General features: G+C 43.5%; 1 protein-coding gene across 8 annotated transcripts in view; it reads left to right on the top strand.

Moving 5' to 3' along the window:
* The window catches only part of spina (spindlin a), a 163651-nt gene that overhangs the window by 31198 nt on the left and 119299 nt on the right, over window positions 1-13154 (top strand). The gene's annotated exons all lie outside the window — the stretch shown is intronic.

The raw sequence follows: 13154 nt of genomic DNA, 5'->3' as shown, positions 1-13154 counted from the left end.
GACTAATTGAAAAGTCAACATTTTCCTGTGATGTCTGAAGGCCATCTAAATAATGTAATTTAATGCTGCAGGCACGTTGGGGTATATTTTCTGCATTAGTAATCTGGGTGTGGAATCTAGTTCGATGGAAGGGAAGATTGGTCACAGAAGTTGATAACTTCTCAATTATCCACTCATTAAAATTAATATTGGAAAATTGGATGTCTGAACAATGTACCACATTGTCCAATCTGCTTTTCTGTGAAGTGAGGTTCAGCTGCAAACACTAACTCAATTTACCCCCATATTTTTGGTTTGCACCAGTATATGCAGGTTACTGAATTTGTTGGTTGGTATTGCCAGCTGAAGTGGGCCTTTGTGAAAGATTTTAAAATAAAAGATTTTAATATATGGAGTGAAAATACCATGAGGCAAAGCTTCTGTGTCCTGTGCATTTGACCAAAACAAGCAGAGGCTATCTATCTGACCACTTCCCAAACTGGGTTCAGTTGGTAACATTGCACGTACATTTTGAAAATCTGACTTTAGATTAACAATTTAAAAAAAGGATGCAACAAAATCTGTTTTTTAAATTTTGGGTCTACAATTGGCCACTTTTTTAGTTAAAAAGGAATTGGAGGCTAGGAGCTGCTGTGTTTTTTTTTTTTACATACAGTATTTTTCCCCACTGTAAGACCTTGCTTTGAACCCATTCTAGAGTTATGGTACAAGATTTGCTTCTCCCTGCTTACCAAAATGGGGCCTAAGCAAAATTGACAGTTTTACAAATACAGGAAACTCTTATCTGGCACTGACTGGACCGGCGTGGTGCCGGTTGATCAAAAAGTCCGGATTACAGAGAGGTATACTTACTAAGGTACGAGAGCCCTGTACACGGCCACAGATCCAGGCGTCCCTGTTGCATGGCAACAGGTGCAGGAACCCCGGTTACACGGCCACAGATCCAGGAACCCCAGTTACACGGCCACTAATATGAAGTAAAACTTACCTGAACCTACTCCTGAATTTTGCTGGTTAAGAGAGATTTCCGGTTATTTAGGTGCCGGTAAAAAGAGAGTTTCCTGTAATTACATAGAATTTTACAGCACAGAAACAGACTATTCAGACCAATAGGTCTATGGTGGTTATGCTCCGCACAAGCCTTTTCCCACCCTACTTCCTCTCACCCTATCAACATATCCTTCTATTCCTTTAAACCTGCTGTACTTGTCTAGCTTCCCCTTAAATGCATCCAGTTCCTTGTGTTGCAAACCCACAACAAAATTGTCCACAAAATGGCAAGGAGGCTATAAAGATGGCTGCTGTGGGAAATGGAAGAGTCAAGCTGGTGTGGTCGGAATAATGTCTTGAGGACTGGGTTAAGACATGTAGCCAGGAAGATCTTGCATTCTATTAAATGATCTCATCTGGCTGTGATTTGTCCCATGGTATGAGTTATATGATGAGATGTGCTTTGACATTTTCTGCAAGCTTAAGTAAGTTATTCAATAGCTGTTTCTTGAGCAACATAGTTTATAGATGCTTTATAACAGAGCAGAGGGATGACCTGGCTATTTCATGGATAAGTAAGGTCTTAACATGCAGGTAATAAAAGTTGAGTGGATTACAGGGATTTTGCAAATGGAATAAATTCAGTATTTCATTGTTCATTATTGCAAATTTTGTTGGGGCTACTGTTAAGCAATTTAGGTTGTATGTTTTGTTTTGAAGATATGTCAGTTTGAAAGAATTTTTCCTTTGGCCTGTGGAAGAAAGTGTTCAGGATTAGTTGCAGTGGGGTATGTCTGGTATTGACTTTGCTCATGGACTGTTGTATGTGTGTGTATGATCAGAGCCAATGAGACTAGTGTAATGGGTACACAGGCTATGTCGGACATAAATACAGACTAAAGGCCTTGCAAATTTGGGGGAATCCTTTTAGGGATTCAATTAGGGAGACATATAACATCCTTTGTAAGCAAAATCCAGAGTCCCACATGGTATGTTGCCTACCTGGTGAGGGACATCTCGAACCGGCTTGAAAGGATATTGGAAAGGGAGGGGGGACGATCCAGTCGTTGTGGTCCACGTCGGGGCTAAGAACATAGGGAAGAGTAGACAAGAGGTCCTGTTTGGAGAGTACCAGGAACGAGGAGCTAAATGAAAGAACAAGACCTCAAGGGTCATAATCTCTGGATTATTACCTGAACCATGTGCAAATTGGCAGATAAGCAGACTAGGGAGGTGAACATGTGGCTGAAGAAGTGGTGTGGGAAAGAGGGGTTCCATTTTTTAAATTTGTTTATGGGTTGTGGGCATCGCTGACAAGGCCAGCATTTATTGCCCATCCCTAATTGCCCTTGAAAAGGTGGTGGTGAGCCGACGTCTTGAACCGCTGCAGTCCGTGTGGTGAAGGTACTCCCACAGTGCTGTTAGGGAGGGAGTTCCAGGATTTTGACCCAGTTACGATGAAGGATCGGCGATATACTTCTAAGTCAGGATGGTGTGTGACTTGGAGGGGAACTTGGAGGTGGTGGTGTTCCCATGTGCCTGCTGCCCTTGTCCTACTAGGTGGAAGAGGTCACGGGTTTGGGAGATGCTGCCGAAAAAGCCTTGGCGAGTTGCTGCAGTGCATCTTGTAGATGGGGTACACTGCAGCCACGGTATGCCGGTGGTGGAGGGAGTGAATGTTTAAGGTGGTGGATGGAGTGCCAATCAAGCGGGCTGCTTTGTCCTGGATGGTGTCGAGCTTCTTGAGTGTTGTTGGAGCTGCACTCATCCAGGCAAGTGGAGAACATTCCACCACACTCCTTACTTGTGCCTTGTAGATGGTGGAAAGGCTTTGGGGAGTCAGGAGGTGAGACAGGTGCCGCAGAATACCTAGCCTCTGACCTGCTCTTGTTGCCGCAGTATTTATGTGGCTGGTCTAGTTAAGTTTCTGGTCAATGGTGACCCCCAGGATGTTGATAGTGGGGGATTAGGCAATGGTCGTGCCATTGAATGTCAAGGGGCGGTGGTTAGACTCTCGCTTGTTGGAGATCGTCATTGCCTGACACTTCTGTGGCGCGAATGTTACCTGCCACTTATCAGCCCAAGCCTGAACATCATCCAGGTCTTGTTGCATGCGGGCACGGACTGTTTCATTATCTGAGGAGTTGTGAATGGCGCTGAACACTGTGCAGTCATCAGCGAACATCCCTATTTCTCACCTTCTGTTGTGGGAAGATGGTTGGGCCTAGGACACTGCCCTGAGGAACTCCTGCAGCGATGTCCTGGGGCTGGAATGATTGACCTCCAACCACCACAACCATCTTCCTTTGTGCTAGGTATGACTCCAGCCAGTAGAGTGGTTTCCCCCCAATTTCCATTGACCAGTTTTACTAGGGCTCCTTGATGCCACACTCGGTCAAATGCTGACTTGATGTCAAGGGCAGTCACTGTCACCTCACCTCTGGAATTCAGCTCCTTTGTCCATGTTTGGACCAAGGCTGTAATGAGGTCAGGAGCCGGGTGGTCTTGGCGGAACCCAAACTGGGCATCACTGAGCAGGTTTTTGGTGAGTAAGTGCTGCTTGATAGCACTGTCGATGACCCCTTCCATCACTTTGCTGATGATTGAGAGTAGACTGATGGGGCACTGGCACCAGTTTTGGGACAGGAAGCAACTGTACAGTTGGGACGGGCTCCACCTGAACCGGGTTGGGACAAGGGTCCTGGTGGAAAGGATAAACAGGACGGTCACAAGGACTTTAAACTAGTAAATTTGGTTGGGGGGAGGGCTCAGGTGGAAAATGTAGTATAAATAATAGTTCAAAATAAAACAAAAGGGAAGAGAGGGTAGTGGAGATACTGGATGAGGTAAAAATTGATGAAGAGGTAGTAGAAAGGCTGGCTGTACTTAAAGTAGATAAGTCACCAGGACTGGATGGGATGCATCTTAGGCTGGGGTGGGGGGTGGTGCCAGAGGACTGGAGAATTGCAAATGTTACACTCTTGTTCAAAAAGGGTATAAAGATAAACCCAGCAACTACAAACCAGTCAGTTTAACCTCGGTAGTGGGGCAGCTTTTAGAAATGATAATCAGGGACAAAGTTATGTCACTTGGACAAGTGTGGTTTAATTAAGGAAAGCCAACACGGATTTGTTAAAGGCAAATGGTGTTTAACTAACTTGATCGAGTTTGTTGATGAGGGCAGTGTGGTTGACGTGTATATGGACTTCCAAAAGGCATTTGATAAGGTGCCACATTATAGACTTGCCAGCAAAGTTGAAGCTAATGGAATAAAAGGGACAGTGGCAGCATAGATACGAAATTGGCTAAGTGACAGGAAACAGAGTAGTGGTGGATGGTTGTTTTTTGGACTGGAGGAAGGTATACAGTGGTGTTCCCCAGGGGTCGGTACTCGGACCACTGCTTTTCTTGATATATATTAATGACTTGGACTTGGGAGTACAGGGCACAATTTCAAAATTTGCAGATGACACAAAACTTGGAAGTATAGTGAACAGTGAGGAGGATAGCGATAGACTTCAAGAGGACATAGACAGGCTGGTAAAATGGGCGGACATGTGGCAGATGAAATTTAACGCAGGAAAGTGCGAAGTAATACATTTTGGTAGAAAGAATGAGGAGAGGCAATATAAGTAAAGGGTATAATCCTAAAGCGGGTGTATGAACAGAGAGACCTGGGGGTATGTGCACAAATTGTTGAAGGTGGCAGGGTAGGTTGAGAAAGTGAGTAAAAAAGCTTACGGGATCCTGGGCTTCACAATTAGAAGGGTGGGCTCGATTTTCATTGGGTCGTTGAGGCGGGATTGGATGCGTGTGGGGGGTTAAAATCATGAAATCGGGGGGCACGAACCCATCCTGCCCCCAACCCGCCTCCATGCCAGTTTCAAAGGAAGCGGATACCCGACCTGTGCTGGGACCCGTCTCCCCGAGGCGGGAAGGGGGGATTAGTGCCAATTAACTGCCTGTTAACAGGTAGTTTTTAGCCTAATCCCTATTTTTATCCCTGAAGTGTGGGATTCCCAACGGCTCCAAACCACGCCAAGTTAGCGAGGCGGACCGTCGGGTTGAAGGGCTTGGAGGGTTCGAGATGTCCAGTGTTCAGGTGAGTGATGTGTGCATGAGTGCAGAAGTAAGTGTGTTTGATGTGTGTAAAGTGTTTAAATAAGTTTTACTTACCTTTGCTTACCTTTACAGCCTTCCTTCAGGTTTCGGGAGTCCCACATCTCGCCGGCACAGAAAGCAGAATGGCCACAAGCTGTCAAAAGTTGCAGCATTCAGCTTTCTGTTCTGGAGAGATCTCTAAATCAGCTTGAGAGGAATTAATTAACTTAGTGTACAGATTGTCAGTGACAGCTTCAAAGAGCTGTCAAATGCTGATATTTCATCTGTCAAAAGCTCTTGAGTTGGGTTGGCCACAACTCGATGGAGGCGGGACTACAACCCCAAAAGTTGTAGTCACGCCTCCAGTATCAAAATCCAGCCCAAAGAGTACAAAAGCAAGGAAGTTATGATGAATCTTTATAAAACACTGGTTCGGCCTCAACGGGAGTATTGTGTCCAATTCTGGGCACCACACTTTAGGAAGGATGTGAAGGCATTAGAGTGGGTGCAGAAAAGACTTACAAGAATGATTCCAGGAATGAGGGACATCAGTTACGTGGATAGACTGGAGCAGAGAAAATTGAGAGGAGATTTGATAGAGGTATTCAAAATCATGAGGGGTCTAGACAGAGCAGATAGAGAGAAACTGTTCCCATTGGCGGAAGGGTCGAGAACCAGAGGATACCGATTCAAGGTGATTGGCAAAAGAACCAAAGTCAACATGAGGACATTTTTTTTTACGCAGCATCTGGTTAGGATCTGGAATGCACTGCCTGAAAGGGTGGTGGAGACGGACTCAATCGTGGCTTTCAAAAGGGAATTGGGGAAGTACCTGGAAAAAGAAAAATTTGCAGGGCTGCGGGGAAAGGGCAGGGGAGTGGGACTAGCTCTTGCAGAGAGCCGGCATGGGCTGAATGGCCTCCTGTGCTGTAACCATTCTATGATTCTAAGAACAAATGTCTGCATTAAGAATCCAACCTAAATGACACAATACACAATCCAGTTATTTCTAAAATATTTTATACTTCGGAACAGGAGTAGGCCAGCCCCTCGAGCCTGTTCCACCATTAAATGAGATCATGGCTGATCTGCAACCTAACTCCATATACCTGCCTTTGCCACATATCCCTCAATACCTTTGGTTAACAAAAATCTATCTATCTCAGATTTAAAATTAACAATTGATCTAGCATCAATTGCTATTTGCAGAAGAGAGTTCCAAACGTCTACTACCGTTTGTGTGTAGAAGTGTTTCCTAATTTCACTCCTGAAAGGTCTGGCTCTAATTTTTAGACTATGGCCCCTAGTCCTAGACTCCCCAACCAGTGGAAATAGTTTCTCTCTCTACCCGATCTGTTCCCCTTAATATTTTGAAAACTTCGATCAAATCACCCCTTAACCTTCTAAATTCCAGGGGATACAACCCTAGTTTGTGTAATCTCTCCTTGTAACTTAACCCTTGGAGTCCAGGTATCATTCTGGTAAATCTACGCTGCACTCCCTCCAAGGCCAATATATCCTTCCTAAGGTGTGGTGCCCAGAACTGCTCACAGTACTGCAGGTGTGGTCTAACCAGGGCTTTGTATAGCTGTAGTATAACTTGTACCCCCTTGTACCCTAGTCCTCTAGATATAAAGCGCATTCCATTAGTCTTTTTGATTATTTTCTGTACCTGTTCATGACATTTTAATGATCTATGTATCTGGACCCCCAAGTCTCTTTGGACCACTACTGTTTTTAACTTTTCACCATTTAGAAAGTACCATGTTCTATCCTTTTTAGGTCCAAAGTGGATGACCTCACATTTGCCTTATTGGTCAGTACTTTACTTTAGACTTTTTTGGCCCTTTTTTTGATTCCTCCACCCAATACCTGCCTGAGTTAGTAGATAGGCAACCTGGAACGAGCTGCCAAAAGCAGCACAGGTTGATGCCTTACTATTTATTTCCTTTTCCTCCCTATGGAGGAAATAACCTGTTGCCTCCAGGTTTAGATTAGACAGTTCCCATGTCGACGATCCCAGGTGTAAACCTGCATCCTTCTTTTAATATTATTGCTGGTCGTGCAACAACGGTGCAGAATAAACATGTCTTGTTAAAATTGAGCCTGGTGGTTACTTGGAGCATAACAACTGGAGGAAATTATACTGGAGTACTCATAGTCAACAAGTTTACTATAGCCCAATGCTTGCTCCAGTAGTTAAACAAGGTACAACATTTAACAAGCAGGAGAAATGTTTGAGGGGAAACTTTGCTGCTGATTTTCTGTGTGGACATTTTGCTGATGTGTGACCTTATCAGTTTTGTTTCCATAATGTGTGGGGATCAAACAATATTTGACTTGTGATCTGTGAGTTTATCGTGTTCTGTTGTATGTAACAAGCTGGAAGGGTTATAGTGTAGTTTTCAGGGGCTGATGATTGGTATTTGGCTTCAGCTAATCTCCTTAAATTATAAGCATTCATGTTTGCTCTGATGACCCTTCCAATGTATCATCATTGCATCTATCTGTTGGATATTAATTTGTTCATAATTTAAAAAAAAAATAACTGATCTTATCAGGGCATGTGAATAAATCGGGCAATCAGTAATATGCTTTCACCAGGGCAACAGGCTTTGATAATAAATTGGCATAATAGCAGGTAGGATGTTGTCGAGCTAGTGTGGGCCTTTGGCTAGAGGAATAAACGTGATTAATGGGCAATGTACGTAAAACCCATTGGTATCAGTACATTATTTAGAAAGAAACTGTAGAAGCTATTGTGGTAGGGGAAATCTTTGTGAGGTGTGTAGTAGTTACTGTGATAGGGACAGCTTACAAATGAGTGATCTGGCAAATTTTGAAATGGCTAGAATTAATATATGGTCATGCCTACTGGTAACATGAAGGAATCAAAGATGAATTGTGCACTTTACTATATTTTTTCCATAGCAATTGATCTTCCGTAGCACTAATTAAAAAAAATATTACACTAAATATTGAATGTTATTTCTAATCATTTGCATTCTACTTCTTGTCCATATCAATTTTAAAAATCTTTAATATTTGGCTAATAATGCTCAGTTTACTTTTTGTACTTAATGTTATCCTCCTTTCATGGTTCACTTTATTCCATTAAAATATTGTGTAAAATTTAATTTATCTTTGTATTTAATGCATATTAAATTACGTACTTTTGAAAAAGCTGCTTTTAAATGAGATTTTATTAAAGCAATTGATGTATCCATTGTATTGTATGAATGAAGCCATTGGGAATCTGGGGCATGCATGGGTTTGGAAGGGACTATGAGACGGGAAGCTTGGAGTTGAGACTTGAGTTTTTGGAAAGAAATGTGGCAGCAGTAGGGTTCGTATGGGAAATGGCAGCTAATAGGGTCTGTGAAGTGGGAGAGCGGGAGCCTGCCAGGTCAGGGTTGAGATTGGGGAAGAGTTGCATTCTGAATGTTAGGATTTGTGTGGGATGGGAGGGAGAGAAGGAGCAGGAAAGTCCAGGTCCTAGGCCCATGCAAATGTTGTACTGGGGTTGTTTGGCTCAGAGTGCCAGGCCTTATTTGGGATATGAAGTTCAAGGTGGGGTGCGCCCAAGATCATGATCTACATGAGGCTTGTGGCATTACGTGCATTGTGCCATGTCTGGCAGGGTGCTGTGGGGGAAGTCGGAGCAATTTGGAGATGGGATGGCTAAGCTTATGGGTAAGTTATTGATTTTTTATTTGTTTAGTTTTGTTTAGGTGGATGGGGAATTGTGGCAAATTTTTATTGAAAAATCTGTTTTTGCTGCAATGTGATTGCAAGGAATTTATTGGTGAATGGTTTTGCGCATTTTCATTTGAGATAACAAGTAGAAAATAAGCAATTAGAAAACAAAATTTCAGACTGCATATACAATTACTTGCAATTGCGCAAGCGGCACAATAAAAATTGGGGGGGGATTCAAAATACAAACTACTGAGTAGGGAGATAAACTACAAGTCAAAAATGTCAAGGGGCTTAGGTAGACATCATACACGCTTTAGACATTCAGTAGCCTTGGGGTCAGCGTTGTGGAGTCTGAAAATTCCTCCTAGTAGATCAGCATGAAATGAGCAGCCATTTAATAGATGTGTGGCATCCTCAACTGCACCACAGCTACAAGTCCCCAGGTGTGGTCATTTGCTGCACACTTTACGACCCCACATCTAAAATGATTGAGCTTGCAGCAAAGATGGCATGGCAGCTCAAAGGCAGGCAGTCTCTCATCAGGCTGGATGATGAGCAAGGAGTTTCTTGCAGAGGGAGCAGCTTGTCCCTATTCTGTTCATAATGAGGCAGCATCTGCCGTGAAGTTGCTTGATCGCATGGTCCAGATTGGTCTTTTGTTCAGGAGTTGGTAGCACTGTGAAAAGTGGTAGTTGTGGCATCTCCTGGATTTTCCGAAAAGATTCTTTGCTGCAATATGACACCCTGATGTTAGGAGACTATATATTTGCGGGGACTGGTAGCCATTTGCTGTTTGTTGGTCTCATAGTCCCTGTTATTATTGTTTTATTTAAGTGTACAGCAACTGGTTTTGTGTGGGAAGAGTGTAACCACATGAACGCAATATTATCTGACTGACTAGCAGAGAGCTGTCACTGAAATGTGCAATGTTTGCACATTAGTTCCCCAAGTTGAGCTGGCAAGCTTATTTTGCTTGATTGATCTTCTGAGCTACCTTGGTGCTATGGTCCTTGTAGATAAGTGTGCATTATAGAGATACTCCTATATAAACTTTTTCTTTGTGCCAGCTGTTCTCCATCCAAGAAGGTGTTAAATTCTTGTGAAGCATTGGCATGATGAAGATGGAAGCATGAAAGCACTGTCTTTGACACTTTATGCAATAGTCACTGATGGCTGCCATGGCTTGATTCAAGTTGTCCTCAGTCTTTTTTTCCCCCAAGAGTGACCAGGCAAGCATCAGACCAATAAGAGCGCTAATGACCAAGTTCTTGCTCTTCCCACCTATGTAGGAAATGGTTTCCAACAGAAGGAGAAGGCATGGACTGTGTTTCTTGACTTGACAGCAGCATCTGATACCTCTAGCACAATAGCCTACTGATCAAGATGTCAAAGATGTTACCTCAATGGATTATTATGGCCACAGAAATGATGTTTTGTGACAGACTATTCCAAATAATTCTAGGCAATAAGCTGAGCACCTGGATAATCCAGAAGAATGGACCTCCTCATGGATCTGTTCTTGCTCCAATTTTTTTTCTAACATAGCTACAAATGATCTGTCTTCAACGATCTCCAGGTTATTCAAGTTTGCAGATAACATCTGCCGGGCTTTACGATATTACACATGCTTAACAGTGAGGAAGAACAAAAGAAACAAATATTTTTGACACACACAACTTGTACAAAAATATTTTTTACAAATTTGAAATGTACAGTATTTCAGTGTACCAAACAGTAAACATAGAATTTTGACCTAAACTTGTATAGATTTAAAAGGCAGTGTAACCCAGTTTAAAATCTGATGCTGATTTGTTTAATAGCATAAACTAACTGTTTCTGCAATGTTAAGATTTTCCCTTTGATTTGTGGTTGTTAGCTCCCTCTGAATCAACATTTCTGGTTGCGCAAGTATCCTGTTTGCCTACACTTTGGGTTAACTATTCGTCTTGAGACCTCTGTGAATTGAATATGTCCAACTACAACCTTGTCTGGAATGTGTGACATAAACCTATAAACGTTTTCATCATCGTTGCATGTCTGTATCTAGCTACCCAACGCATGGCCATTATTTCATTTCTTGGGATCAATATGCCCATGTCAGCTTGCCAGCGAACTGTATTGTCAGTTGTATGTGATCTGTAACCTCATCAAAGTTGACCTTTAAAGACCTATCTTCAAAGATACTGCTCTTGTATCAAAGGAATAATAAAGGGTATACAACAGAAGAAACATTTGTGTTCAGTTGTTTTTCGCAGTGGGCAATGTATGTTTGGATGCAAAAACTCTAAGCAGGTGGCTTACATATTACAACAAGAAACTACCATTTGCAGTTTGCCTGAAGAAGCTGGAAGAACAACGCACTCTTTAAACAGTTGCTTTAGTTATACATATTGTAAATTACTAATTTTATATCATATTTGTTCATATTTTTCCTCTCTCTCTAAATCATCAAATTGTTGGCAAATTTGATCAGTATGTTTTATCCAGTACAACTCGGGTCTGTTGTTTGACAACAAATTGTATTTATATAGTGCCTCTAATATAGTAAAACGGGCCAAGATGATTCAGAGGTGAAATCAGACAAAAATGGATGCCGAGCCAAAGGAGGAAATATTGGGAGGTGTGAACAAAAGCTTGCTCAGAGGTTTTAAAGTGGGCCTTAAAGGAGGAGAGGGAGGTGGAGAGCTGGAAGGGTTTAAGGAGATAATTGCAGATCATGGGGCTGGAAAGCAATGGTAGAGCAAAGTGGGGTTGGGTGGGGGGAGGGAGAGGTGGTGGTGGAATGCACAAAAGGCTGCAGTGAGAACAAGAAGGGATAATGCACCCACAATCACAGAAGATGTAATTTGTGAGTTTGGTTAGGGTCGTTTCAGTGATGTGGCAGGGACAGAAACCTGACTGGAGAGATTCAAGCATGGAGTTGTGGGTAGGATGGGCATAGATTTGGGAGGTGTTGGCACGTTCTGAAAACTATTGGGAGAGTAAAGGGATGTTCAAGATGTGGTACTTTGCAAGGACGGATGGGTTGAGGGTGGGTTTTTTGAAGAAGAGCATGATGGCAGTTTTGAAAGCAAGGGGGAACAGTACTTGAGAGGAAGTAATTTACAATGCCAGCTAGCATAGGGGCCAGGAAAGGAAGTTAGATGGTCAGCAGTATAGTGCAGTCAAGGGAGCAGGAGACGGGTCTTGATAACAAGGTGACGTTGGAGAGGATATGATGGGCGATAAATTGGAGAAAGACATGGTTTCCGGGCTAGGGCAGTGGGAGTCTGAGAGGAAGCAAGAGGAAAGGGAGAAGCAGCTGAATGAATGGTCTTGCTGATACAGAAGTTCATGAGCTCCTTTCACATGTTGGAGGTGAGGGCTGAGGGACTAAGGAGAAGGTTGGTAGCCAGTGTCCCAAACTTCTTCATCACCATCCCTGGGTATGTCCTGTCCCACCGGCACGACAGACCCACCAGGCGTGGTGGCATACAGTCAGGAAGTAGTGGCCCTGGGAGTCCTCAACATTGACTCCAGATCCCATGAAGTCTCATGGCTTCAGGTCAAGCATAGGCAAGGAAACCTCCTGCTGATTACCACCTACTGCCCTCCATCAGCTGTGGATCAGTACTCCTGTTGAACACCACTTGGAAGAAGAAGCACTGAGAGTAGCAAGGGCACAGAATGTACCCTGGGTGGGGGACTTTAATGTCCACCACCAAGAGTAGCTCAGTAGCACCACTACGGGCCGAGTCCTGAAGGACATAGCTGCCAGTCTGGGCGAGAGAACCAACACGAGGGAAAAACCTACTTGACCTCGTCCACACCAATCTACCTGTCGCAGATGCATCTGTCCATGACAGCATTGGTACCAGTAATCAACGCACAGTCATTGTGGAGACGAAGTCCCATCTTCACACAGGAAACCCTCCATCGTGTTGTGTGGCACCACCACCATGCTAAATGGGGTAGATTCAGAACAGATCTAGCAGCTCAAAACTAGGCATCCATGAGGCACTGTGGGCCATCAGCAGTAGCAGAATTGTAGTCCACCACAATCTGTAACCTCATGGCCAGGCATATCCCTCACTCTACCATTACCAACAAGCCAGGGGACCAACCCTGGTTAATTAAGGAGTGTAGATGAGCATGCCAGGAGTAGCACCAGGCATACCTAAAAATGTGGTGCCAACCTGGGGAAGCTGCAACACAGGATTACATGCATGCTAAAAAGCGGAAGCAGCATGCTATAGACAGGGCTAGTCGATCCCACAATCAACGGATCAGATCAAAGCGTTGGAGTCCTGCCACATCCAGTCGTGAATCGTGGTGGACCATTAAATAACTAACTGGAGGAAGAGGCGCCGTGAATATCCCCATCT

The sequence above is a fragment of the Somniosus microcephalus genome, chromosome 1, assembly GCF_052327205.1.
Source record: "Somniosus microcephalus isolate GS21.2 chromosome 1, FLI_Smic_1.0, whole genome shotgun sequence".
Taxonomy (NCBI): domain Eukaryota; kingdom Metazoa; phylum Chordata; class Chondrichthyes; order Squaliformes; family Somniosidae; genus Somniosus; species Somniosus microcephalus.
The sequence above is the reverse complement of the archived record's forward strand: the minus strand, read 5'-3'. Positions and strand labels throughout refer to the sequence as shown.